Source organism: Dama dama, chromosome 7 (assembly GCF_033118175.1).
Source record: "Dama dama isolate Ldn47 chromosome 7, ASM3311817v1, whole genome shotgun sequence".
Taxonomy (NCBI): domain Eukaryota; kingdom Metazoa; phylum Chordata; class Mammalia; order Artiodactyla; family Cervidae; genus Dama; species Dama dama.
In genome coordinates, this window is record NC_083687.1 from 42,534,418 (window position 1) to 42,557,682 (window position 23,265).

The window sequence follows — 23,265 nt, forward strand, 5'->3', positions numbered from 1 at the left end:
ATAATAAAGATGTTGTAATAGTCAAGAGGAAGCCAGACAATTTGGAACCTAATAGAAGGTGGTCAGAAGTGTTTTTTGTTTTGTGTTATTTTTTAAGAAGTTTACATGTAATGTGATCTGATTTTAGCCCTTTGGGGGGTAGTTCTTAACTCCAGCTGTGGCATGTGGGTATGAAGAGGGAGCTTCACTTTACTTCATTGTGATGATGGGGTTATTTATGATGCATTAGGAAGCCACATTAAGTATATTATCTGTACTGAATGATGTTCCCATAGCAAAAATTACTAGCGTTTGTTGCTCTGATGGCCCAGTAGTTGAAAAGAAGAATCGTTTCCTGTTTGAAGGTATTGAGAACGGTTCTGTTGATTATCTTTTGATCAAGGAGACTCATTTGAAATAGCCAGGGGGGGAAAAGGATGAAATAACAGAAACTAATAGTACAGGTCTAGTGAGATCACGTAATGCAGAGGCTGTTTCCTCTGCCTAGAAATTTGATGCCTGGTAATTCTTGCTCATCTTTTACTTCCCTGTTTAAGTGTTGCTTTTGTAAGAAAGACCCTCCTTCCAAGTGACATAACCCATTATAGGGTGATTGCAAATCACAGTGTTTATTTGTCCTTCTTGATACCTATCTGATTTTGTAATTGTATGCATATGTTAAAAATAATATACTCTGATTTTTTAATGTCTGTTCCTCTTGAGGCAATGAGGTCCTTAAAGGCCTGGTCCTTTGTCTGTTTTGTTCACCATTATGAATAAAGAACCTGTTGGGTATAGTAAGCACTAAGTGAAAAATGTGTCCAGTGAATGAATGAATTAATAAGACAGCACTTTGTACACTTAGAAACTAATTCAATGTTTTATGTCAATTATAACCTCTATTTTAAAAGAAAGAAGACACTTTGTAAACTGAATTCACTATAAAAGTCATGGTTAATTATTTTCACAGAAGACACCTCCTTTCTCTCTTTAATCCTCACTTTTTTCTCTCCAATTTTTTGCTTCGTTAAGGTCTGCTTGTCATTGTTTTGCCAGTTCCAAACCTAAGATCTGGTATTATTCATTCTTGCCTTTTTTTTTTTTTTTAAGATAAGAGATCACATTTTTCCCTCAAAAATATTCTTTACTGACCATGCTAATGCTGGGATTCCAATTTTTATTCAGTGAGCACTTATGACTTTGAAAGGAAAATATGGCTGGTACTTGTGAATGATTTATCTGGGAAGCAAACAAGACTCTAGAGTAGTATTTAACTTCTATTTCTTGTCATCCCCAAAGCCACTCTTGTAAGTCACACTCTGCAAAAGTACACACGTCAAAATACTTTGAATAATATTGGCCCAGGAGAAGTTGTTCCTGGCCCTGTCTTACAGAAGGGGGGGTGGGGCGGGGGGGGGGGGAGCAAGAAATCCAGATACAAGAAATAATTAGATACTGAGAGTAAACTCAATCAGGTCTTTTCTTTAAAAGCAGCAAACAAACAAAAATCACCAGCCCTTTCCCAGAAGGGCCTCCAGGTACCACTTCTTTTTTTTCGTTTTTAGATCCTCATTTCTTTTCTTTTCTAATTTATTTTTTTATTTAAGGATAATTGCTTTACAGAATTTTGTTGTTTTCTGTCAAACCTCAACATGAATCAGCCATAGGTATACATATGTCCCCTCCCTTTTGAACCTCCCTCCCATCTCCTGCCCCATCCCACCCCTCTAGATTGATACAGCGCCCCTGTTTGAGTTTCCTGAACCATACAGCAAATTCCTGTTGGCTGTCTATTTTACATACGGTAATTTAAGTTTCCATGTTCCTCTTGCCATATATCTGACCCTCTCCTCCCCTCTCCCCATGTCCATAAAGTCTATTTTCTGTCTTTTTCTCCATTGCTGCCCTGAAAATAAATTCTTCAGTGCCATTTTTCTAGATTCCATATATATGTGTTAGAATATGATATTTATCTTTCTTTCTGACTCACTTCACTTTGTATAATGGGTTCTAGGTTCATCCACCTCATCAGAACTGACTCAAATGAGTTCCTTTTTATGGCCGAGTAATATTCCATTGTGTATATGTATCACAGCTTCTTTATCCATTCATCTGTTGATGGACATCTAAGTTGCTTCCATGTTCTACCTATTGTAAATTGTGCTCAGTGAACAATGGGATATATCTGTCTTTTTTGATTTTGGTTTCCTCAGGGTATATGCCTAGGAGTGGGATTGCTAGGTCATATGGTAGTTTTATTCCTAGTTTTTTAAGGAATCTCCCTACTGTCTTCCATAGTGGCTGTATCAATTTACATTCCCACCAACAGTGCAAGGGCGTTCCCTTTTCTCCACACCTTCTCCAGCATTTATTGTTTGTAGACTTTTTGATGATGGCCATTCTGACTGGAGTGTGGTGATATCTCATTGTAGTTTTGATTTGCATTTCTCTAACAATGAGCGATGTTGAGCATCTTTTCATGTGTTTGTTAGCCATCTGTATGTCTTCTTTGGAGAAATGTTTGTTTTGGTCTTTTTCACACTTTTTGATTGGATTGTTTGTTTTTCTGGCATTGAGTTGTATGAGCCGCTTGTATATTTTGGAAATTAATCCTTTGTCAGTTGTTTCATTTGATATTATTTTCTTCCATTCTGAGGGTTGTCTTTTCAGCTTGCTTATAGTTTCCTTTGCTGTGGAAAAGCTTTTAAGTTTAATCAGGTCCCATTTGTTTACTTTTGTTTTTATTTCCATTACTCTAGGAGGTGGGTCATAGAGGATCTTGCTTTGATTTATGTCATCAAGTGTTCTGCCTATGTTTTCCTCTAAGAGTTTTATAGTTTCGGGTCTTACATTTAGGTCTTTAATCCATTTTGAGTTTGTCTTTGTGTGTGGTGTTAGGAAGTATTCTAATTTCATTCTTTTACATGTAGCTGTCCAGTTTTCCTAGCACCATTTATTGAAGAGGCTTCAATATTGAAGAGGCTTATTTTTGTACAGCTTTTGCACAGCAAAGGAAACTGTAAGCAAGGTGAAAAGACAACCCTCAGAATAGGAGAAAATAATAGCAAGTGAAACAACTGACAAAGGATTAATTTCCAAAGTTAATTGTATATTCTTGCCTCCTTTGTCAAAAATAAGGTACCCATAGGTGCCTGGGCTTATGTCTGGGCTTTCTGTCTTGTTCCATTGGTCTATATTTCTGTTTTTGTGCCAGTACCATACTGTCTTGATGACCGTAGCTTTGTAGTATATTCTGAAGTCAGAAAGGTTGATTCCTCCAGCTCCATTCTTCTTTCTCAAGACTGCTTTGGGTATTCAGGGTCTTCTGTGTTTCCATATGAATTGTGAAATTTTTTGTTGTAGTTCTGTGAAAAATGTCATTGGTAATTTGATAGAGGTTGCATTGAATCTGTAGATAGCATTTGGTAGTATACTCATTTTCACAATATTGATTCTTCCTACCCAGGAACTTGGAATATCTCTCCATCTGTTTTATGTCATCATTGATTTCTTTCATCAGTGTCTTATAATTTTCTGTGTTCAGTTCTTTTGTCTCTTTAGGTAAGTTTATTCCTAGCTATTTAATTCTTTTTGTTGCAATGCTGAATGGGATTTATTCCTTAATTTCTCTTTCTGATTTTTCATTGTTAGTATATAGAAAGGTAAGTGATTTCTGTGTATTAGTTTTGTATCCTGCAACTTTGCTAAATTCACTGATTAGCTCTAGTAATTTTCTGATTCTATCTTTAGAGTTTTCTATGTATAGTATCATGTCATCTACAAACAGTGAGAGCTTTACATCTTCTTTTCCAATCTGGATTCCTTTTATTTCTTTTTCTTCTCTGATTGCTGTAGATAGGACTTCCAGAACTATGTTGAATAATAGTGGTGAAAGTGAACACCCTTGCTTGTTTCTGATCTTAGGGGGAATGCTTTCAGTTTTTCACCATTGAGAATAATGTTTGCTGTAGACTTAGCATATATGGCCTTTACTATGTTGAGCTAGGTTCCTTCTATGCCCATTTTTTAAAGAGATTTTTTTATCGTAAATGGGTGCTGAATTTTGTCAAAGGCTTTTTCTGCATCTATTGAGATGATCATATGGTTTTTATCTTTCAGTTTCTTAATATGGTGTATCCCATTGACTGATTTGCATATATTGAAGAATCCTTGCATTCCTGGAGTAAACCCAACTTGATCATGGTGTATGAGCTTTTTGATGTGTTGCCGAATTGTTGGCTAAAATTTTGTTAAGGAATTTTGCGTATATGTTCATCAGTGATATTGGCCTGTAGTTTTCTTTTTTTGTGTTGTCTTTGGTTTTGGTATCAGGGTGATGGTGGCCTTGTAGAATGAGTTTGGAAGTGTTCCTTCCTCTGCAATTTTTTTAAAGAGTTTTAGAAGGATAAGCATTAGCTCTTCTCTAAATGTTTGACAGAATTCTCCTGTGAAGCCATCTGGTCCTGGGCTTTTTTGGGGGGAGATTTTTGATCACAACTTCTATTTCAGTGCTTGTAATTGGGTTCATAATTTCTTCCTGGTTCAGTCTTGGAAGATTGAACGCTTCTAAGAATCTGTCCATTTCTACCAGGTTATCCATTTTATTGCCATATAGTTGTTCATAAAAGTCTCTTATAATCCTTTGTATTTCTGCATTGTCTCTTGTAAGCTCTCCTTTTTCATTTCTAATTTTGTTGATTTGATTCTTTTTTTTTTTCTTGATGAGTCTGGCTAAAGGCTTGTCAATTTTGTCTGTCTTCTCAAAGAACCATTTTTTAGTTTTATTAATCTTTTCTATTATTTCTTTCATTTGTTTTTCATTTATTTCTACTCAGATCTTTATGATTTCTTTCCTTCTACTAATTTTGGGGGGTTTTTTTTGTCCCTTTTCTAGTTGTTCTAGATGTGAGTTAGGCTGTCTATTTGATGTTTTTCTTGTTTCTTGAGGTAGGATTGTATTGCTACAAACTCTTAGAGCTGCTTTTGCTGCATCCCATAGGTTTTGAGTTGTCATGTTTTCATTGTCATTTGTTTCTAGAAATTTTTTTATTTCCCTTTTGATTTCTCCAGTAACCTGTTGGTTATTTAGAAATGTGTTGCTTAATCTCCATGTGTTTGTGTTTCTGATAGTTCTTTTCTTATAATTGATATCTAGTCTCATAGTGTTGTGGTCAGAGAAAATGCTTGATATAATTTCAATTTTCTTAAATTTACTGAGGTTTGATTTGTGACCCAAGAATCACATGGAGAATGTTCCATGTGCACTTGAGAAGAAGGTGTTTTCTTCTGCATTTGGATAGAATGTCCTGAAGATATAAATGAGATCCATCTCATCTAATGTATCATTTAAGACGTGTTTCCTTTTTAATTTTCTGTTTTGATTATCTGTCCACTGGTGTGAGTGGGGTGTTAAAGTCTCCTGCTATTATTGCTTTACTGTCAATTTCTCCTTTTATGTCTGCTAGTTTGTCTTATGTATTGAGGTGCTCCTATGTTGGGTGCATAGATATTTGCAATTGTTATGTCTTCCTTTTGGATTGATCCCTTGGTCATTATATAGTGTCCTTCCTTATCTCTTGTAATCTTTATTTTAAGGTCTATTTTGTCTGATATGAAGATTGCTACTTCAGCTTTCTTTTGCTTCCCATTTGCATGGAATATGTTTTTCCATCCTTTCACTTTCAGTGTATATGTGGCTTTAAGTCTGAAGTGGGTTTCTTTTAGACAGCATATATATGGGTCTTGTTTTTGTATCCATTCAACCAGTCTGTGTCTTTTGTTTGGAGCATTTAATCTATTTACATTTAAAGTAATTATTGATAAATATGTCCCTATTGCCATTTTTTTTAATTGTTTGGGGTTGATTTTGTAGATCTTTTTGCTTCTCTTCTATTTCTTGACTATATAAGTCCCTTTAACATTTGTTGTAAAGTTGGTTTGGTGGTACTGAATTCTCTTAAACTTTTTGCTTGTCTGAAAGGCTTTTTATTTCTCCATCAAGTTTGAATGAAATTCTTGCCGGGTACTATAATCTTGGTTGTAGGTTTTTCCCTTTTAATACTTTAAATATATCCTGCCATTCCTTCTGACCTGAAGAGTTTCTGCTGAAAGATCAGCAGTTAAGCATATGGGGTTTCCCTTGTATGGTACTTGTTGCTTCTCCCTTGCTGCTTTTAATATTCTTTCTTTGTGTTTAATCTTTGTTAGTTTGATCACTATGTGTCTTGGCCTGTTTCTCCTTGGGTTTATCCTGTATAGGACTCTTTGTGCCTCTTGGACTTGATTGACTATTTCCTTTTCCATGTTGGGGAAATTTTCAACTATAATCTCTTCAAAACTTTTCTCAAACCCTTTCTTTTTCTCTTCTTCTTCTGGGACCCCTATAATTCGAATGTTGATGCATTTGATATGGTCCCAGAGGTCTCTGAGACTGTTCTCGGTTCTTTTCATTCTTTTTTACTTTATTCTGCTCTTCAGAAGTTATTTTCACCGTTTTATCTTCCAGCTCACTAATTCGTTCTTCTGCTTCAGATATTCTGCTATTGATTCCTTCCAGATTATCTTTAATTTCAGTAATTGTGTTATTTGTTTCTGTATGTTTATTCTTTAATTCTTCTAAGTCTTTGTTAATTCTTGAATTTTCTCCATTTTGTTTTCAAGGTTTTTGATCATCTTTACTATCATTATTCTGAATTCTTTTTCAGGTAGTTTGCCTATTTCCTCTTCATTTATTTGGACTTCTGTGTTTCTAGTTTGTTCTTTCACTTGTATAGTATTTATCTGACTTTTCATTATTATATTTTCTTTTAACTTATTGTGTTTGAGGTCTCCTTTTCCCAGGCTTCAAGGTTAAATTCTTTCTTCCTTTTGGTTTCTGCCCTCTAAGGTTGGTCCATTGGTCTGTGTAAGCTTCGTGTAGGGTGAAATCTGTGCTGAGTTTTTGTTTGTTTGTTTTTCCTCTGATGGGCAAGGCTGAGTGAGGTGGTAATCCTGTCTGCTGATGATTGGGTTTGTGTTTTTGTTTTGCTTGTTGTTTAGATGAGGTGTCCTGAACAGGGTGCTACTGGTGGTTGGGTGATGCCCAGTCTTGTATTCAAGTGGTTTCCTTTGTGTGAGTTCTCACTATTTGATACCCACTAGGGTTAGTTCTCTGGTTGTCTAGTGTCTTGGAGTCAGTGCTCCCACTCCAAAGGCTCAGGGCTTGATCTCTCTCCAAAGACCAGCCTAGGTCCAATCTACCAAGAGGAATTTCACCTGAAATGAAAGGGCCTTTACTTGAGTTCCAAAAACCAGTGCACAAGAACACAACTGAGATCTCTGACTCAGCAGATGACTCGGTATTGCCTGCCGTGTGGACGGGCCTCCTTGGATTGCAACAGATGACTAGAGGGTCTGTCCTTGGCAGTGGTCAGCAGAACTCCACATACCACTTCTGTTGTGTTATCCTTGGTGGGTGGAAATGGCAGATGGCCAAGTGGAAAATTTCACAGCCCTGCAAACATCAGCAGACTAAACACTGCAGACCAGCCGTGCAGGGGAGCTGGGTGGTGTGGACCAAATAATCGTGTCCCCTGCACATGCCTTCCTCATTAGTTTTGGTCTCCTCTTCCTCTTCCCTTCCTGTTCCAAGGCTTTATTTTCTTTCTCCCTGAGATTCCAGACAGCTCTGTTTCCTGCCCTGTGAACCCCTTGACCGCTAGGTGGAAGGAGAAACATTCGGATGCTTGGGTGTGCCGGCGATGGTTGATTGTGGGTGCCTTGCCAAAGCTGACTTTTATATTCTGGCTCCGAGCTAAGCTACAGCCTTCTGACGGCAAATAATCCTTTGTGTTTATGGGGCGCCTTTCTTCTTGGGAACTTGGGAGTGCCTTGCCAAAGTGTTCTTATTGATCTTCCCAACAACTTGGTGAGGTATGAAAATGGCCAAAGGTCATAGTCCGGGCACCCGCCTTTTTGCAAGAGCGTCAACTCGGGTGGCTTATTTTGAGGCCATGTTGCAAGTTTGCATCTCAGCTGGGATTGCATCTGAAGTCTCCCAGAATTGGCTTCAACTTTGGGGTGGGGGTGGGGAAAAGGCTTGGCTGCACCATGCCGTCCGTCTCCTGGGGCAAGAGCAAAAATATCGCATTTCCTTTTTAAGCAAAGTGTACTGGAAAATGGTCTTTGGTGAATTACCCATCAGTCTAATTGATCTTCATTTGTTGCGATAACAAGGGATTTGACGGAGTATTCAGCTTTTTATTTTTTCTTCCGTTCTCACGCTAGGTACTTCTCCCTTCTCTGTGAAAGGAAGAAAGAGCACACCTGGGCCCAGGAGCACTCCAGCTTCTTGTGGGAAGTCTCCATGGTGAAGTGCAAGCCGGGGCTACCTGTGAACTGCACACAGTGAATGTTGTAAGTTAACAAGAGTCGAATCTGCACTGGCTTGCCTTGCAACGGTTTGTGAATCACTGGATGCTCGAGCCAGGGTGCTGAAGACGTGTTAGCATTAGCTCTAGGTGATCCTCCAATTAATTTCTTCTTCTTTTTTTCTTTTTATTTTTTTTAGGGGAGAGGTTATGTGGTTATTTGCTGTGAACTTGACTTTCTTAGCTTCTGTTGGGCACTGCTCATTCTCTCCTTCTGGAATAAAAGCGTGGAAGACTGATTATTTCAGCGTAGAGCCAAGTTTATAGCAGCCTCTTTAAATCCGGCTCTGCAGTTCTTTTAGGTTAGTGGGTATGGGGTAAAACCTTTCAGGCTAAGGATTCCCAACCAGGGAATCACACCCTGTCATTATTTTATTTACATGGAGTTTTTGATTGGAAGGAAATATGTTTCTGGCGTTCAAAAATGTGAGGTATGCAAGCTAGTACAGTGAGCTCTTCAGGGTGCTTCTCTTGCTTAAAATTGGCTGATTTATTGGTTTTTGTCAGGCTACTGGGTTGGGATTTTGAGATTAGTGGTTTCTGCATGTCAGCTGCTGGTCACCTTTCATGAGGAGGTATAGGATCCAGTAATTGAAGAGAAGGCACCCTGTTGGCTTCCAGAAGCTTTAGTTTACCACAAAACTTAAGGGTTTGCTCAGCTCTGCTGCTTTCTGGAGATTTTACCTCATTGCTAGACCGTGTCATAAGAAAAAAATGCTTAGAAGAGTTTTGACCAGGAAAGAATAAAACTAAAGGAAATCCAGGCTGGCCTATGAACATATCACCTTCAAATTTTAGAACATGAAGAGCCATCTTTGACTAGGCTTTTTTTTGTGTGTGGAAATATCTATCATATATATTTGTGCACACACATCTTTATATATTTGTGTGTATGTGTATTAAGTATAAATGTGTATATATATATACACACATATATGTATATGTGTGTGTGTGTGTGTGTATATATATATATATATATATATATTATATATAACTGTATTAAGTTTTCAGTTTCTTAATGATTTGGTCAGGAAAGTTTTCCAGGCATTTATTACCTTTTTTTTTTCCAGTTGCATAAACAATTTTGAGAGAGCAAAGTGCAGCGATATGAGGGCATGTATCAGGGAGAAAAAGCATTTACCATTAAAAAGAAAAATTTCCACTGAAATTTTATTTCTTGGTTTTCTAAAACTTTGTATTAAATATGCATGTTTATCCATATTTCCCAAGGGTTAAATAGTCATATTAAAATAAGCTTATTGAACTCAAGAACTCCCAGTGCCTCAGGGTAAGTGGGTGATGGGGAATGGTGGTGTTTTCACGGATTCTCATTTCGCACATACGATCACGTTGGTTCTGGTGGAAAGTACAGGGCTCTTAGAATCATTGACCTCAATTCTATTCCTGGTCCTAAGGTCAAGTAAGTTTGCAACCTCGGGCAAGTCACCGACCCCTGCGAAGTGTTGGTTTATAAGTCTGTGTTGCTCTATGCTGCTTGTTTATTGATGAGTCTCCATCTTAGTTTGGGGTCCCCACAAGCAGCAGAATCTTATTATTAAAAAAAAAACTCATATTCGAAAAGTTTCTATCACTATTAAGGAATAAGTCAGGGGGCCCTATTAGATCTGGGTGCTACTATAGCTGTATGTTTTTCTAGAAAGTATTTCTCAATCAGGTAGCCAACAGAATGCACTTCTAATGATGTTTTTTTAAGCATCTTTTATCCTAGGAAACAAGTATCTTACGGAAAAGTGCTGTAGGTTTCAGGTTACATTTAAAAGAACAGTGCAGGAACTATAATCAAGACAGCTTTTGTTTAGAATCTGGTGGTGTTTGTTTTTGTTTTAAACCATTGCTTTGAACTGCTCATGTGATACTCTGTCAGACCTCAAACATTAAGTGAGGTTTTCAAAGACATTCTCGAGTGTAAACCTTCAGATGCCACAACTTAAAGTCATTTAAAAATCCTTCTGTAAACGGAATGGGTTGAGCGGGAGGAAGAAAATGCTAAATTCTTTTGAACTCCAAAGGACTTTTTCTTCCAAATTGCATTCGCTTGGGGAGGTAGGGGGAAGTCCCAGTTTTCTTAGTAAATTTTGAAGTTAGTAACCTTTTGCAGTCTTGCTATATTTTTACAGCACTGAGTTAATATTTTCTCCTTATTTTGGTATCCTGGTGCCCCAAGGCTATGCCATTATAATAGAGAAGGCAGATTTTTCAAAGGACATGAGCTTGCATGTAGATGGTGGTGGGTAGATGAACATGTTAGTAATAATCATGGCAGCCACTGGAATTAGTGGTGTCCATCTTTAGCAGCTTGTTGCCTCAGACTCACTACCTTTGTAGTTCTCTGCTTGTCCCCATTATCCACCTGTCAAATGCCACTGTGGTTCTTGCAGATGGACTTTGCTCCTCAAAGTGTCTCAAACTGGCTCTAAGGTGTGGTATCTTGTACAGAGAGGAGAGGCAAGAAAACTGACGTAGGAGTTGGGAGACCTGGATTTTACCCGTGGTGCTGCAATTAACCCTAAAGCCTTGAGAACCCATTTTATCTTGAGTAATATGAGAAGGTTGAATGTAGTGAGCTCTGATGATTCTTTTAAAGACTCTAACATTGCTTCAAATATCAGCCTTGGATGAGGCAGGCTGGATGTTCACTTTCCCGTATTTGGCCTCTAAGAGTCAGTGATCTGGTACAACTTCAATTTATTGATACAAGAGCATTTAAAACATTGAGCACAGTCTTGTGGTTAAAAAACCAAAAACAGAATTAGAGTGTGTGTCAGAACGACATGACCCTTAGCAGAGGACCCTCCCAGGGACCATGCGACAGTCGAAACGTGTTCACTTGAGCACTTTTTCTAAGAAGGCAGTTTTAGTCATTTAAATTTAGGACCCATACTCATTGGTCTTTTTGAAAATTAAATATGAACCACTTTTGAAATTTAACTTTTGAAAAATAACCCAACTCTGTTCTCAGATATTACTCAGTACAGAAGCAAGGAGGCCGTGATCTGTAATTCTCTTCTGAGCTTCTCTGCTTTCTTGAGTAGATCTTCTCCAGCTGCCTCTTGTCAGCAGCCTTCCCCGGCCTGTATAAAGCATCACCCTGTCCCTCTGTGTCCTCTAGGCCAGGGATCCCCAAACTCCGGGATCCTAGTGCCTGATGATCTGAGGTGGAGCTGATGTAATATTAATAGAAATAAAATGCCCAGTAAATGTAATGTGCTTGAATCATCCCCAGACCATCTCCCACCCCCTCCCCGGTTTGTGGAAAACTTGTTTTCCACGAAGTGGTCCCTGATGCCACCATGCTGGGGACTGCTTCTCTAGCCTACTTTTTTTTTTTTTAAGCACCTTACATTTTATACATGCATTTGTTAATTGTCCCATCTCCTCAACTAGACTGGAAGATCCATGAATACAGGGATGTTGTTCTTATTATTTTCCTTAATGCTGCTTGTCCTATAGCAGGGCACACAGTAAATATTTGTTGAGCAACTAAGGACAGAGTGAGCCTCTGCCAGCATTTCTCCTGTGTGAGCCTAAGCCATTCAGAAAAGAACCAAAAACATGGTTCTTATGCAAACGGCTTCAATCTGGTAGTAGTTTGGTCAGGTAGAGGGTGACACGCAAAAACTAGTTGGCTGTCTTTTCCTCAGAAGTAGAAGTCAAATGTTTACAATGTATATAAGTCAGTATGGGGAAGGAAGTTGTTTGTTTTAAAAAAGGCTTTATGGAGCTATCAATAGCCTTTGGGGATTTTCTGATACTTAAATTCTGCCCTGTGTGTGTTTCCTCTCCTCTTCCATTTGAGTGGTTTGCTCTATGGGTTGTTTGTGAGCAGCCTTCCCTGGCATTCTGTGAAAGGTGGGGAGTTGTGTTTTACAATCCCATTATTTTATCACCGTTCATGTTTTCCTTGATTTCCAAAGTGAGAGATGGACTTGGCGCGTCCGGTCTACCTAGAAACTCACCATTTACTGAATAGCATCATTTTCATTTTCTTTCCTTTTGAGAGATGCATACTTTGGAATGAAAAAATAGTGAGCTGATAGAAATTGAGTTCATCGAATGTCTCTCTGGTGGGAAGGGAGAAACTGACAATCACTTTCTTAGGGAGGCATCATCTTCTCTGGCTTTTGAGGGTAGCAGGTATCAAGGTTTCTTGAATATTTTGTTTGTCAACTCCCTTTTCAGAGTTCAGGAGTTACATTATTCCTGGGGAGAAATGGAAAGACTAAAATAAACACCTCTGTGCCTATTTAGACAGCATTATGCTGTCTTTATAAGCTTTGAAAAATGGGAACTGAATTTCTAGTCTCCAGAGTGAGAGAATTACACATACACACTCTAATCAGAGCGATTTGGGAATTTCCCTATGTGTCTGTCAATTTGTACCTTTTAGATTTGCCATCTGTGATACCAATTTTTTTTATGATCTCTAGTGCTATCATAGAAAAAAAAACTGAAGTCGATAAAAGGGATCACAAGGGAAGAGATTTTACTATTAGATAAATGAGGGGAAAGTCTCATTTTTTAAAATCTTTGCTTATAATGACCCTACAAGTTGATCTACGTGTTATAAAGGCAAAGAGTCTCTCATATTTCATGCAAGCACTCTGGGTGTTCTTTATGTAGCCTCAAGTCTTCTAGAGTTTTCTCTTTCACCCATTTCTTTCCCTTTTCCAAACTTCTTCCGGTTGCTTCTTATAGATGGCCTCACTCATTCCTGGCCATTGCTGCCTTTCGGCGGGTGGTGGTGTTAGGGGCTCAGCATGAGCTGCTAAGAATTAAGAATTGATGTTGGCCCTACTTCCTCAGTTGCTTGGCCGAGGGCAGCCTATCCCAGGCACACCTGTTTCCCTCGATATCATCTTCCCCACTTGCTCAGTCTCCTTGCCTTAGCATCTCAGAGAGGAAAAGAGAAATACCCAGAGTGCTCAGCAGTTGTGGTAGGAAAAATGTTCATGTATCTTCTGCAGTGTTTCTGTCCTGTAAAGGAACGTGTCCACAGCCTGGTCAGACAGCTTTCTGATGGAGTAGTGCTGAAGTAAAAAGGTTTTATGTTCTATTTACTGTTTCGAATTCACTGACTGGATCCTATTTATGAAAAGACTGGTGTGTGCCAAGGTGTGCTGAGGTCTGTGAGGGAGGCAGGGGTGAGTCATCTGCATTCACTGCCCTCTGGGGTTTCCCTCCCGCTGTGCTGGGCACTGCTGGTCACCACAGAGTCAGTGCCCTGAAGCCAGTGTGAGTAAGATCCCTGAGACTTGGGTTTTCAGAGAAGGAAGGATTCATGGACAGCTGAGCATCTGAATTTGGCCTTGAAACAGGGGTTGGATTTCAACCCCATATTTGTGTGTGCTTTGAAAAGGCAAGAGAGCGGGAGAAGATAACACAGGTCTTTTTGTTTAACTGCTTCTTCACCTGGGCAGGTGAGACCTCGAAAGCATCTGTCCATGAGGACTATGCCATGACCACTGATCCAGACGTAGAGTCGGGGCTTAGGGCACGGGGGACCCATTCCTGTTCGGAGTCATTTTATGTGTTTATAAGCAATAGCTAAAGCAAGAATTTGGGCCACTTAAAGAAGCGGTATCTCCCCAACCTGTGTAAAATGTAGTGTTTTCAACTGAACTTCAGACTGAAACCACACCCAGGACTAAAAACGTGTTTCTCAAGTGGAGTGCCTTTGAAGCGCTCGCTGTGGAAGAGTCTGTATACACCAAAGGCAGGGCGAGGATGACTGGATGGGGGTGATGCCAAGACGTGGAGTCTTAAACCACTGCACATTCTTCCAGACAGATATCACATCTTTCTCCTACTCAGTAACTTGGAGATTGATCAGCTCTACCATCGTTGTTATAAATATGTATGAATATGATGGTGATGTATAAATATGACTGATGTATGTCTTTCTCTCCAGGTATATAATATCACAGTATTGTTTTCATTCTTCCTCTAAAAGACTGTTGTTTCTCTATTGTTTTCTTGGAGGAAAGAGTGAGGCACAGATAGGGACTAAATGATATCGTTTTGTCATAAAGCCAAAACAAAATCTGATGGTTCTTACCAGCAAACATATCAATTTTGGGAACAAATGTATAAAGACAAAAGAATAATTTCACTCTTTTAATTTCCCACATTTTTAACTTTTGTGAAACAATCATTTTTTAAAGAAAATCATTTATCCCTCCCTCCCTCAGCATATATTCATATTAAATTTCCAGTGCTAGCTATGTAATAAATGATGGTAAGTGGACTTGTAGAGTGAAAGAATGAATCCATCTTCTCTGTGTCCTGAGGATTTTGTTAACCTTTTGCAGACCCCTGAATAAGAATGTTATATAATTTAAAAAAAAAAGTCTTTTGCAACAAGTATAAGCTACTTTTAAGGTGAGATAGTAAAATTAGCTGTTTGACATCTGTGTTGGAGGATGTTAGTGTCAGTTCTATTTTTTTAGATATTTATTTGGCTTTGCTGGGTCTTGGTTGCATCCAGCGTGATCTTTAGTTGAAGCATGTGGGATCTAGTTCCTTGACCAGGGATTGAACCTGAGCCCCCTGCATTGGGAGTGCAGAGTCTTAGCCAGTGAACCACCAGGGAAGTCCCCAGTTTTCTATTTGTGCTTCTGTTCTGAAACTACTTCCTTAAGTAGACTCCCCCAAAGTAGAAACCTTAATAGGATACAAATGGCAACCTCCTTCAGAATCTTTTCATTTCTAAAACTCAATTAAGTTCTAGTCATGCTCTTTGGACTCTTCAGCATCTTATTCCACCTCTATCTCGCACATCTTTCCCAATACGTTTATCACACACATCTTACGACCTTCTGGCCCTTCTGGCCACGAGTGTCTAGCATTAGGACATGTCTACAGTGCCAATAGAATTTACTGCTTGAGACCCCCGCACAGGTACTGGGCTGCGCTACATCTTTCATTCTGGACATAAGCCATCCTCACATCAGGACATCGATGTTTTGCATATTTGGAAATGAAAATGCTCTTGCTAAAATTATTTTCTAAAAATTTTGTATTAGGTGGCTCTTCATTTCATTTTTCTTTTTTTTTCCCCCCGCAGCCTTTGCAGCTTGCATACAACTGAAAAATGTAATTTCTCCAGGGCTAACATCCAAGACTTTGATAGGCAGTCTTAATGCCTGGGGCTCCTATGAGTTGCTGCCCATTCTAAGCATCATAAGACTTACCTTGCAGAACAAAGAGAACTGGACCCAAAGACCGTCCCCTTCTTCTGACCTGGCAAGCCCTCCTTTCCCAGGGCCCTTTGTCTTTTCCTCTTTGTTCTCCAAGAAAAGGGAGGGATGGGATTAGGATGCTATTGTTCAGGGACAGCTATTGCCTGTGCAAACAGATTTTTTCCCTTCCCTTTCTTTGGCAACTGCAGTTGTTCTACCTGTTTCTGCCTCTCCTTTTTCCGCTGTGAGCAACCTTTCTCCCTCACCCCACTTTCAGGAGACTAATAAATTAAATACACAAGTGTCAGTTGGTTCCTGTGAATCTACCAGCTCACTTAATTCAGAATAGAGTCATTCAAGCTCCATCTTCAGTGAGGTTTTTGCCCTTTCTCTATCACCACCACATCAAGTACACGTGTAGATTTAAGGGTAGGACATCGAGGTGAGAGCTGTCTGCTGGCATATGTTAGTCTGTCACTCCTTTCGTGGAGCAGATTAGCTGCCAATTGGTATCTTGTTGCTGTCATTGGAGTTTGCAGTCCAGGTCCCCAGCTCTGCTGGCGATCTATTTCTGAGCGATGATGCCAGTTGTCCTGGCAGCCTGCTGGCTGGCGCATCCCTAAAGGCCAGCAGAGGAATGGCAGTGGATGAGGGTGGCCTCCAGAGGGTTGGAAGGGAGTTGGCAGTCACCTTGCTCAAAGAGGATTTTCCATTTTCTTCATCTGGGCCGGCCTCCAGGAAGAGGATGTCCGTATCATGGGAGTGTCACTTGGGACGGTGAACCACATGGTCTTTCTCGTCCAGATAGCGTCCCGTGGAGAATAACAAACTGATTAGTGGCTGATCCAGGCAGAGTGTGGGGGCTGCCGGACCAGGGTGCTAGGTGATCTCAGGACCTTAGATGGTACCAGTTTTTCTTGTGAATCGGGTTCACGTTCTCGTTCATTAGCACTGGTGTTCGGAGTTGGGGACATGGGTAGATGTTTGGGCAGAGTCAGAGGTCAAGAGAGGAAGGTTAAAGGGATACACCACAGTGGATCTTGACTCCTTGTCCTGTTGACAGGTCTGGCCTGAAAGCAGTTGAGTATAACTAGAGCTCTTTGACTGGGCTCCTGTAATTATCCGTGTTCGCAGCGTTGCAAAGGAGCATCCCTTGTCCTCTTCTCTTGAATTCCTCTCCTCCTCCCTTGATGTCAAGTTTAATTGGCACTAAATGACTTGCCCCTCCCTCCTGATTTGGATCCAAAAGAACACAGAAGCTTTCTATCTTAGAGTCCCTCATTTAGTTGGCCTTGCCTTGATTGAGTCTAAAATTGGGCAGTCAACTGACAGTGGATGTCTTGGGGATGGCATGCTATAACCATTTCATCAGAGAAGCCCCTGGCCAGTGCCTGTGACTGACATTTTCTGCTCAGGAATGCGTCTGTTTCTGTTGGCATGGAGATGTCAGGATATGTTTCACACGCACACAAGAAAAGCAAAGGTGGGTCTACCTGCAAAATTTGGGTGCTGGGGAGCACGGGAATCTGGTGAAAGAGATGCCCCCAGAACAGTTGAAATCCACAAATGACATAAATATTATTAGTACCTTTCATTACTTAAAGAATTTTTTTTTGTATTCACAGAGACGTTTTAGTATTTGCTGAGATAATAGCACGTACCTGTGTCTTCAGGATGGGGAAGCCAGTTAGGGTGTAACCAGATATTTCCTGCACATTTTATTGTTTGCCGTTTGCATGCTTAGTTTCATCCAGCTCTTTGCAACCCCGTGGGATATAGCCCTCCAGGCTCCTCTGTCCATGGGATTTTCCAGGCAAGAAGACTTGCGTGGGTTGCCATTTCCTTCTCCAAGGAATCTTCCTGGACCAGGGATCAAACCTGGGTCTGCTGCATTGGCAGGCAGATTCTTTACCACTGAGCCACCCGGGAAGCCCAGCACATTTATACTCAGCATATATAAATGCCCCCTTTCATAGCTAGAATAAGGATAAATGTTGAAGATCTGGAACTGAAATTAACAGAAATACTATTTGGAGGAAAAAAGAAACTCCACGGGAGTTGATTGTACTTTCAGAGCATCCTGTGTTTCCAAGATGTTTCTTGAATAAATCAGTTTTGTTTAACAAGCATGTGGTGTGCTCAACCAGGTCATTATTTTAAGTTGTTGAAATGGTTTACATTCTCGAAGACATTGTGTGTTTCTCGAACAATAAATAACTCTTAGGTGCGTTTTGATGCAGTGGAGAAGCAAGGTTGATTTTTTTTTTTTTAAAGGATCATTATGTAACTCTTAATTCAATATCTGATGCTAAATAGTCATCATTCTTCATGATACACAGGCAATGAAATCAGCTCTCTCATATTGATATGAATAATAGATACAGACTGTGAATCACATTAAAGTTGGAAGATTAAAATCCTTCTCTAGGTTGGTTGCTTTTTTAAAAGAAATCTGGAAAAGCAGATGAGAGCCCAATTAGGACTCATGAGCTTCATGCTACATTTTTTTTTTCACAACCTATCTAGATATACAGTAATTGGAAGCACACCTAGTACAGAAAGACTGGGTTATCTCTTCCTCTTGAATTTGTTGTCAGTCACAGAGGTAGGTGTGAATCTAAATATTAATAACTCAAGGAGAAGATGGGGATGCTTGGGGCTTGGTGCAGAAGCATCAGACTAAGAATGGACACCTGGGTTTTCTTTCACTTCCACCCCTGTGAGACCAAGGGCAAGCCACTTTCTTTCTCTGTGCTCCTATTCCCATGTCTTCCAAAGGAAGGTAGTTCTTTATTCCATTTGACAGCATCAGATTTAAAGGTATTCATCCAACTAAGGACTTTTGGACTCATAAGTGCAGTGTTAGTCACTCAGTTCTGTCTCTTTGTGATCCCATGGACTGTACCCTGCCAGGCTCTTCTCTCTAGTCTTAAATACTGAAGTGGGTTGCCATTCCCTTCTCCAGGGTATCTTCCTGACCAACGGATCAAACCCAAGTCTCCTGTATTGCAGACAGATTCATTGCCATATGAGCCACAGGGACTCATACCTGGATTCAAATCCTAGATCTGCCGCTCATTAGCTGTGTGTCCCTGAGGAAACTGTCCAACTTCTCCGAGTCTTACTTACCTCATCTATAAAATAGTGCTGGTCATACCTATGCCGCAGAATTGTTGAGAGAACTGAATGAGATAATGTGTGCTAAATATTAGCCCAGAGATTGCTCCCTAGTAACCATGGCAGCTATAATGCTGTTATGATAATAAATTGCACAAAAAATTTATCATGATGTGTTGCTGAAACAAACAGGTGAACAGAACAGGTGAGCAGTTGAAACTTGATAGTCTCTTTGTTGTGGAGATGTTTCCTCTGTAATGGGAATTGTCATTGTCAGTGTCTTTGCATTGCCAGTGAAGTCGGTTATGTCTTGTCAAAGTCTTCTGCTGCTTTGACATGTATAGTAGAGTAATTACGACGGTGAAGGTGGCAGCATTTGTCAGAATTATCCATGTGCGTAGTCTAAGGGGCCTTGGTATTTTAGGTAAATTTTTTAGCATTAGTCAAACTGAAAGGCACAGTGAGTTTAGAAGAAACACTAGTCTCGTCTCTAAAAAGAATAGGGAGATTCCCAAAAGCTATTGATATGAGTGGAACTCAATATTTTGATGTAGCCACCATGTCTAGGTGGAGATAGGTGAAAATTACCTGGGCTAAATCTTTGACATTAAAGACAGAATACATCAGAAGATGGAGGTATACATTCCTGTATCTTCTTTCAGCAAATATTTACCTGGTGTGTGTGCTAAGGAAAGCTTCCATAACAGCTAAAAAGAACTTCCAGTCACTGGAAAAAGAGAGGTGAGAAGATAGGCAATTCCTATCTTTTAGTGGTACCCAGAGGATGCTATGGATGCAAACCAGCGTGGCATCTTCTGGGCTCAGAAGCCTTCACCCCTAGACCTGACTAACTGACAAGTATTAACTTGGAAACAAAATGGGTGTATCATTTGGCATACATATGTAACAAGCCACCCCAACGTTTAATGACTTGAGACAACAAACATGTATTGTGAGCCAGCTGGGCTATTCTAGGCTGGGTAGCTTGACTAGGACTGGTTGGTCCATGATGACCTCACTCTTATGTCCAGTTGTTGTAAGGCTGGTTGGGGGGCAGGACCATCCACTGGGACTGCTGGTCCCTGCTTTTACATGGTCACTCATCCGCCAGGCGGCTAGTCTGAGTTTTCATATTGGGTTCCCAGGGTCTCAGGGTTGGTCTCAGGGTTCCCAGGAGCAGCAAGTGAGGATAAAGTCCAGTACACAAGTGCTTTTAAACTGCTCCTTGGAAAATCCTTGCTAATCTCCCTGTGGCCAAAGCAACTCATATGATAAGTTCAGATTCAAGGGATGGGGGAAACATGGGCATCATAGTTGATTGCATGGGGGACACGGTGTGCCAAGCTCAGACAAAAGAGAATGTGCCTTCTTGGAAAAGTGTACAGAGTCCAGAGTGTCTAGAGCAAAGCAGGGGAGACGTGTCCAGGGATGGGCCAGATCGCCAAGAGCTTCTTTTCCGGAAGCTCTGTGGAGGAGTTTGAAATCTATCCTAAAGACAGGAGTCCTTGAAAGACTGGTAAGCAGGATGTGGACATAATCAATTCCTTATGTAAAAACATGGGTGATGGCAAATGCCTAAAAGCATTTGTCAGCCTAGACAATTTGGGGAAGTTTCTAAACTTTCTAATCCCAACCTAGACGGCCCAGGGATCGTTGGAGAAGACGGAAATACTGCAACTGAGAGGTGGTTCCAACATGTGCTTTCTAAACAGAGACCAGAAAAGAGGAGGCACAGCCTCCTGCTGTGTCAGGAAGGTCAGTCAGAGGCTCAGGTCACGGGCAGTGTCCCGGCGAAGTCTGCCGGGAGGGCTCGGAACCTATGAAGGGGGTTGGACCTTGTGGGCAGTGTTCATCGCATCTCTTCCTGGTGGGATCCTGCCTGACTTCTAATGGGCTACTGATGGGTTGATTGAAAGACTCATTAAAAAAATGTGTGTCTTTGCCTGGTAGGTAATATTACCGCATCACCCCAGCTGAAGACTCTTCTTTCCAACTGGTTTCCCTGTTACCTCAAAATAGGCAGTATGTTGCAGGGGCTCTCGGACCCTTTAAAAAATCCTTCTCTATCCTTGGATGGGACTCCTGTCTTTAGGATAGATTTCAAACTCACTCATTAATTTCAAGAACTGACCTTTTAACTATGCTATTCAGCGTCACTCTTTAAAAATACTAAAATAGAAGTGACTGTTTCATTTCACTAAATTCAAGTCACCGAGACCGAGAACTTGTGGTTTTCACCGGGCCGTTTGGGACCCAGTTTGTTGTCACCGAAACTGTGTGATATCGGGTGGGAGCTGGCACGATCCTGCTCAGGCCTGGAGGTTATAGCTCTGATGTGGGAAGTACTATCTTTTATAGATTTTTTTTTTTTTTTTTTTTTAAAGAAAAAGAGGCAGGGGACACCTAAAAGTGCATTAAGCAGATAATAATTTGCCATGTTTTCTTTTTAATTTTCCAGCAAAAAAAAAAAAAAATGGGAAGAAGAGCATAGATAGGGTGGTGCAGGCTGCAGTGGGGGTGGCCTCTGAGTTCTACTCTTTGCCTTGAGGGACACCCTCCCTGACCGTCACGCTGACAGCAAGTCAAGGCGAGAGAGGAAGTCAGACAAGGAGGACTGAAAACCCAGAGCCTGGTCCTCCGGGAGCAGGCGGGCCGCTTCTGTAGCTCAGAGTCCTATGTTTTCTCCACTTAGAGAGTTTCCAAAACCAACCTCTGGTGAGGATACTTAATGGTATTAGCTCTTTGTTTTGTGCTCACTGATAGAAGTGTTGGGTAACCACCGAAGTCAATTGAGGGGGCAGCTTGGCCCCTTTGGGACTGGAGAATTAGCCCCTGTGCTTGGCAGGCGTGATCGCCAGGCACTGCTACTTGAATGGGACGCGTTTTCAAACAGGAAAGGGTTTCAGACACTCCGATGCAGGGTCAGAGGCAATACAGGCATTTGTTTGCTCCTGAGAAACAGCTAGCATTTTAGATGTTTTTAGCAGAAAGTCTCAAACAATTATATAAAGGAAGGGAACCTCAGGATTTAAAATGTCGCAGTGGGGTGAGCTTCACTGTTCTGTGAAATGGAAATGAAAACGTGATGTGTTGGGGAATTCTTTATATATAATATATAAATATATATATTTATATATAAAATCTATCTATTTGGCTGCGCCGGACCTTTGTTGTGGCATGCAAACTCTTAGCTGCGGGCTGTGGGGTCCCTGACTAGGGATTGAACCCAGGCTCCCTGCACTGGGAGTGTGGAGTCTTAGCCACTGGACCACCAGGAAAGTCCCAGTGGGGAATTCTCTCTTCTACTTACTTGCTTTACTGGAGGATCACAGGACACACACTGACTGATTGTATCTGATCCTGAGAGGAAGATGTGATCACTGTGCTCAGCCTGGTGACGTCACAGAGTCTAGAATGATGCCAGGTGAGGGAGGGAGCCCAGCCATGTGGATCAAGGAAGGTCCAACTCCTGTATTCTTTCAGTACAAACAGGACCTTCTAGGATTTATCATGAAATATTAATCAAAATAATGTTTATCTCTTTACAGATACCTACTCAGTCTGTCTGAGCACGCGTAGCGTATGGAGGAGGAAAATAGAATCTTATTTTTAAACGGGGTGAGGACGGCAGTGTGTGTTGCTGCCACCTGTGTATTATTTCACAGGTTTTGTCAGCTTATTTTCTCACCCAGCTGTGCTTTCTCCAGTACCTTAAGCAATGTAACAAGGCTAGGAAGCCACCAGGGACATGGGTACACAATTAAAATGAACGCTGATCAAAACCACCTCCTGTTAAAGACTTTTTGAGAAGTTTTAATAATATCACTGAAATCTGAACAGGTGGAACTTTCTTTGAAGCTCCTTGATGAATATCCAGAGGTAGTCACTGTCAGCTAAGGTCTGACAGCGGGTGTGGAGACTGTGATACCTGGTAACATTCTGAGTGTCTTATAATGGGAGACAGGCTATTCTGTTCAGAATATGGTTGCTTCTCCCCATTTTGGGTACACTCTCTGTAATCACAGTAGATTCTCTCTCTCTCTCTAACACAAACATACATAGACACCTATTCCCCTGGTATGCTCTACTGAAGGCAAACCAGCTACAGAGAGCATGTCAGCCTTGCATACAGCTAACTTTCTAGGCCCAGATTTTAGGATAACGGGCATAAGGTCATAGCTTATCTTCACATTAAAGCCCTTCTGATCCAGTCTCTTATCTGTTACACTGTTCACAGATCTGGATTCGTTGAATCTAACCTCTTCATTGCAGCTGACTCAGAAATGCAGAGCTCTGAAGCCTGTATATTTACTTATTCCATCTCAATCTTAGATTTGCTGGCCATACTTCAGTTCACGAAACTGAAAACTGCAAATAAGTTTCCATGAAGTATATGGCCAGAGTTGAAAATTGTTTAGCAGAAGCTACGTTCAATCTTTGGATAAAACTCCTTCCAAGTTCTGCCTTGTGACGTTTTGCATTGCTGAGAGCCTTTTCAGACAGAAGGGAGAGAGACAGGATGAGAAAGCAGAGCTAGGTGTCTGTAAACACCTATGTCTAAA

General features: G+C 40.7%; 1 protein-coding gene across 15 annotated transcripts in view; it reads left to right on the top strand.

Moving 5' to 3' along the window:
* The window catches only part of ATXN1 (ataxin 1), a 405,775-nt gene that overhangs the window by 254,903 nt on the left and 127,607 nt on the right, over positions 1–23,265 (top strand). For 14 of the 15 annotated variants that reach the window (XM_061147568.1, XM_061147571.1, XM_061147564.1 and 11 more), the window contains one exon: positions 8,245–8,373. The gene's annotated coding sequence lies outside the window, so the exon portion shown is untranslated. The other variant, XM_061147578.1, reaches the window with a different exon arrangement.